The following is a 5,769-nucleotide window of genomic DNA, read 5'->3' on the forward strand; positions in this document are numbered from 1 at the left end:
CCCTTCCCTATTCCAACCTAATCCAGCTCAACTTAGTTGGGCTAAGGGGGAACTGAGGAGTTCCAACAGCTAGAACCTTGGTGAGATTTAAATTTATATTTTCCACAAGATTCCTCATTCTTCTACCACAGAATTAGCTATCCTCAAGGGGGTTGAAAACCAATCTAGATGTAGATCCTGGAATCCTTTGTAGTCTCATATAGTAAATAAGGTTCATGTATTCCTGGTGTAATAAGAGAAATGGTTCTCCACTCTCAACATACAGGGACTCCACAGGTGAGACCTGAAAGCCCCTGTGCAAATTGTGAGAGCTTCATTATGAATGGAGTACAATATCCGGAGAATAGTGGGAGTTGCAGATGAATAAGCCTCACATTCATTATCAAGTTTACTATGAATAAGTGCTCGGTAAAACCGTGAAAGCGTTGTGTGGTCTGCACCCCAAGATAAGTGTGAAAGAACCCACAAAATACTAAGCGCTTTTCTAGCTTTAACCTTTAACTGCTTGATGTGAGGTACCTATGGAAGCCTTGAGTAAAAAATTAGACCCACCTCTTGGCCAAAATGCAGTGGGAGTTCTCCTGAACAGTATGAAGTATGACACTTTCCTCTCCTGCAGAATGCATAGCCATTGTCTTACTTGGAGAAAATTTGAACCAATGTATGTTGCCAACTGCACAACCTAATTTATTGCAGTCTGCATGTGTCCATGCACGTACTGTAAGCTTCCTCCAGAGCAATACAAACTACACGAGACTGCACTTGGAAAGACCTTTACAACGTCATTAATAGCAATAGCAAACAGGGTCACACTTAAGACACTTCCTTGTGGGAGCCTTCCAGCTGATCTTCCAGGTTAGAGATATTGTTTCCCACCCACTCTAAACTTCATGCAAAGCTTCCTTGCTGATAGGAAGATAAGTAATGCTCCTCTTAAACAAATTTCATGCAGCTTTGAGTATGCCATGCTTCCATGTTATATCATGAGCCCTTCTGAGACAAAGAAGACTTCTAACATGTGACAGCACTTCGCGAAGGAATTCTGGATAGCAGTCTCCATCCTCACAAGAGCATATGTGGTTGATCTAAATTTTCTAAACCTATTTTGATGTGGGGTCAGCACGTTTTCCTTTTCTAGTAACCATGTTAACCTGAAGTTCACCATTTTCTCCATCAGCTTGCGGATACAGCTGGTGAGAGATTGGTCTGAAAGGGTATGAAATGTAGTTTGCACTATCCCCTCCCAAAAGATCCTATGGAATAGGTTCAAAGGAACTTTTGGGAGCTCTCAGATAAGTGAGATATCATTTGGTATGGAATATCATCACTTCCTGGGGCAGTCTTAGAGCATAGATGCAAAGCAGAGCCCAGCTCCTTGTGTAAAAATGTCAAGTTGTGTGGAAGTTCACTGCAGTCCTACTAAAGAATGACTTTTGTTGTCAGTCCTTTTCAACCTGAAGGTGTAAGATGCCCCAGAGGAGATTTCTGCCATAGATTTAGCTAGCTCTTTTGCAACATCATTTTTTGTCCATGAGGATTATGCAATCTATCTTCAGAGCAGGTGGTGGTGACATGGATGTGCTTTTTCCAGCAATCTTGCGCACCTTTTCCCTTACCCTGCTAAGGGGGTCCCGGAGTTAAACGAGGAGACCTACTGCCTCTACTACATCCATCTAGCCTCTTTTAGCACTTGCCTGGCCTTGGCACATTTATTTTTATGATAGATCAAGGTTACGTCACTGGGCGATGTTTCAGCTGCCTCAGTGCAGCTTTTCTTGCTCTGACAGTTTGTTGACATCAGACCACCATGGTACAGGAGGTTGATAGTACTGCCCACTACTTTTGGGAATGGATGCTTCTGCTGCAAGTTGAATTCGTGATGTGAAGTGATCAACAGCATATTGAACACACTGGAAATAATTCACAGATCTCTCATTACTGTAGTTGATCTACAAAGATTCCAGTCTGCATGTTCAAGTCACTATTTTTCACCCCATTTGCTGGTATGCTATTCACCTCCTCCAATAGTTTTGGAAAGTGGTCGGTTCCATGCAAGTCTGCCACAACCTGCCAAGTAAAATCCAGCTGTGAACCATTTGAACCAACTGACAGGTCATTATTGGAGAAAGTCCCAGTTTGAATTTGAAAGTGAAAGAAATACTGCATCTATTCTTGAGAACAAGGGCTCCAAGGCCCTTCGTCGAGGTGATGCCGGCCATTGAAATCTTGCAAGAATAGAAATGGATGCAACAGTGTAAGGTCATGTCAAGCCTATTTGCACAGCTTTCACATGCAGTGCTGTCTGCAGATGACTAGCGTGGAAGGGAATATCTTGATGTACCATCACTGCTACTCCTCTATGAGGTCCATTATCAAAGGTCCCATAATGGGCTTGAACTATTTTCCCTAGTCATAATCTCTTGTAGGCATATACAAACTGGGTTACATGAAGCTATCAGATGTTGTAAATCCTCCCATTTTGTATGAATTCCCTGACAATTCCATTGAATCAGGGTATCCAGTACTTCAGGTTGACAGACAACCTTTCCATAAGGTGTTTGGCAGCACCTGTGGTTAAGGCCTGCCCCACACCTTTAAGATTTCCCTTATGGAGAGATGCTTACTTATGGAACTATGGACAGGCTCAGGATTCCTTTGCCTGGGCAAAAGTCTGACCTGAGCCTTTTGTTCAGGGGCATTCTGTCTGGCGGCTAATGCCCCCTTGGGTGGGGTGGCAGATGGTGCTGTCATCTTGGAAGCCCTGGAACCTTGCCTGATGGCTCCAAAGACCTTACCTTGGGAGAAGTCCTCTGGATTGCTTTGCCTAGGCAAAGGGCAGACTTGAGCCTTTGGTTCAAGGGCATTCTGTCCAGCAGTAGAGGCCCCTGTGGATGTGGTGGCAGCTGGAGCTGTCACCGTTGAGGCCTCTGGTCTCCTCGATAGACCCCTCACTCCTACTCTGTTTCCCTCCTAACAGAAACCGCCTTGCCGTAGTGGGGGGGCTTGAGGTCCCAATGATCTGGTGAGCCGGACCAGAGGGCTACCCATACTGGAGGGGTCACCAGTGAGGGATGAGACAAAATGGCTTCCTGGTGCACCAAGGCCTATGAGAGGGGATGGTGTACCCACCCCTGGTTCATTCCATCTTGGACCAGGGAGAACTCTCCCACGTGTGTCCCCCCTAATGGAAGCCGCCTTGCCAAGGTGGGGGGGCTTGAAGTCCCAATGATCTGGTGACCCGGACCAGAGGGCTACCCATACTGGAGGGGTCACCAGTGAGGGATGAGACAAAATGGCTTCCTGGTGCACCAAGGTCTATGAGAGGGGATGGTGTACCCACCCCTGGTTCATTCCATCTTGGACCAGGGAGAACTCTCCCTAGTGTCTTTGCCGTGCGTGGCATCCCGTATTACCAGGAGACAGGAGTCCTGGAGGTTGAGCGATGCTGCATGCTGCGCCCTGCAGCGAACAACACACCTCTTTGGTCCTTTATTCTGGTTAGACGGGTGGCTTGATCAAGGCCCGGTCAAGTCAATCGGCTGGTCAAATATGGCTAGGGTCAAGCAGGCACTATTCAGTCGGTAGCCCATAGGTCCCGCTACTGCCATCAGTACTGTAATAGTGGCTGCGTATATTTCCTCATTACCCCTGTGGCTGTTGGGAGATTTTGAACCCCAACTATAGCTTCCCCTCGTTGGACTCCATGGTGGGTGGGGGGGGGTGAGGAAATGAATTCAAATTTGTATGAGTACTACAAATTTACAAAGTTCTAGCTCTCTCCCTGACGACCTACGCAATCCCTCAACCATTCCCTCTGGAACATCACACGCTGTCACTCTGGAACTTTTCCAGCTTCCAAAGGGCAAGAATGGGAATCATAATGGTTCCCAGGCTCCCAAACCAGGTAAGAAAGGGAAAAGTCCTCCTCAATCCACTAAGGAAATCTTACCTGGTAAATATGAAAACATTTCATATAGTAAGTACCTAGTAGTGAAGACCATTGATGGTGTATCAATCATGGATCTTGACATTTTTGAAGTTCATCGGAAAATAGTTGAAGTATGTCAACGTGATCCTCGTATCACCCCACAGCGAGATGGTAGCCTAATAGTTGAAGTTTCGTCACCAGACGAGAGTGACCATCTGCGTGTGATATGCAACATTCCTGGGGCTCAAGTTTCATGTTCTCACAAAACCCTCAATCAGTGTAAGGGAATTGTCTTTTCCCGAGACCTGATGAGGTATTCTGAGAAGAAACTGTTAGAGGAAATAGAGAATTTTAATGTAGTGGCAGTAAAACGTTTTAGGAAGAAAGTTGATGGTTTGGAACAGTTGACACCAGCTCTTCTTCTAACTTTTAACACATTAGTCCTTCCAGAATCGGTTAAGTTAGCATGGTACCACCTCAAGGTAAAGCCATATGTGCCCAACCCTATGCGGTGCTTACACTGCCAAGGTTATGGGCATGGAGCCAACTCTTGCCGTTCTAAAGAAAATGGACAACCAGGAGTATGTGTAAAGTGTGGTGCAACAGGTCGTCAAGGAGATGACAACTGTCCAGGTCCAATATGCTGTTACCACTGCAAAGAAGCTCATGAAGCTTCTTTAAAGCAATGTAAAAGGTACAGATTTGAAAAGAAAGTATTGGTAATAAGGAGCAAGGAGATTGATTGATTATTTAAGATTATCTGCCGCGTCAACAGCTAAGGTCATTAGCGGCGAATGCCTTGTTAACTAGAAATATTAAAATGTTTAAAACTTTAAAAATCTATCAATAAATATCTTACAAATAATAATAAATAGATTAAAAATCAAAGCATAAATATTATGCTCTAAGTGCATAAAATTATTGCATAAACATTATGCATAATTAAATTTTATTGAAAATATTAGTCTCCCTAAGGAAATTAATAAGACCCTCTATGTCACAATCCTCCCCCAATACATTTTTCAGTGTATATGGGGGAGACAAGTACATAAGTCTTTGGTCTGAGAATGTTGCACATCTTTCCACTACATGTGCGATCATTAATGGCTCTTGGCATCCTTCACAAAGTGCTTCATTTTTAGCCATCATTGGCCCATGAGTCAGTCTTGTGTGCCCGATTCTTAGCTTTGTTAATGCAACTTCCACTTTTCGGTTGGGATGGATGCTAGTCACCCAACTGCCAAGGTCATCTCTAATGTCTTGCAGTTTGTTTCTGGAGGTATGCCTCCATTGTTCCCTCCATTTAACACAAAGACAACTTCTGATGCTGGGTTTCAGGTCGGTGTGTGGGAGAGGAAAACGAGCATCACAAGGCTGAGCGGCAGCTGCCTTGGCCTTCTGATCAGCTCGCTCATTCCCACTGACACCAACATGCGCTGGCACCCAACATAGAGTTATCTTTTTACGTGTTGACATCAGTGCAAGCCAATCTTGAACCTCCCTCACTACTGGATGTGATGAGTTTAAGCTCTTGATTGCTTGCAAGGCACTACGAGAGTCACAATATATCACAATAGAATGGTTCATAAGATCTCTAGTCATCTTAACTGCTGCAAGGATGGCATGTAACTCTGCAGTGAAGATCGAGGCTGCTAGAGAAAGACTGCCAGATGCAGTCTTCCTTCTGCTCACTGCTGCAAACCCCACACCATTTTCAGATTTCGAACCATCTATATTGGAGAATGTCCCAGTTTGAATTTGGAAATGTGTGGGAGTGTCACTGTTCAATAAAACTGCATCTACTCTTAGGAGCAAGGACTCCTCCAAAGGGCCTTACTCCG

Source organism: Penaeus monodon, chromosome 16, assembly GCF_015228065.2.
Source record: "Penaeus monodon isolate SGIC_2016 chromosome 16, NSTDA_Pmon_1, whole genome shotgun sequence".
In the NCBI taxonomy this organism is placed as follows: domain Eukaryota; kingdom Metazoa; phylum Arthropoda; class Malacostraca; order Decapoda; family Penaeidae; genus Penaeus; species Penaeus monodon.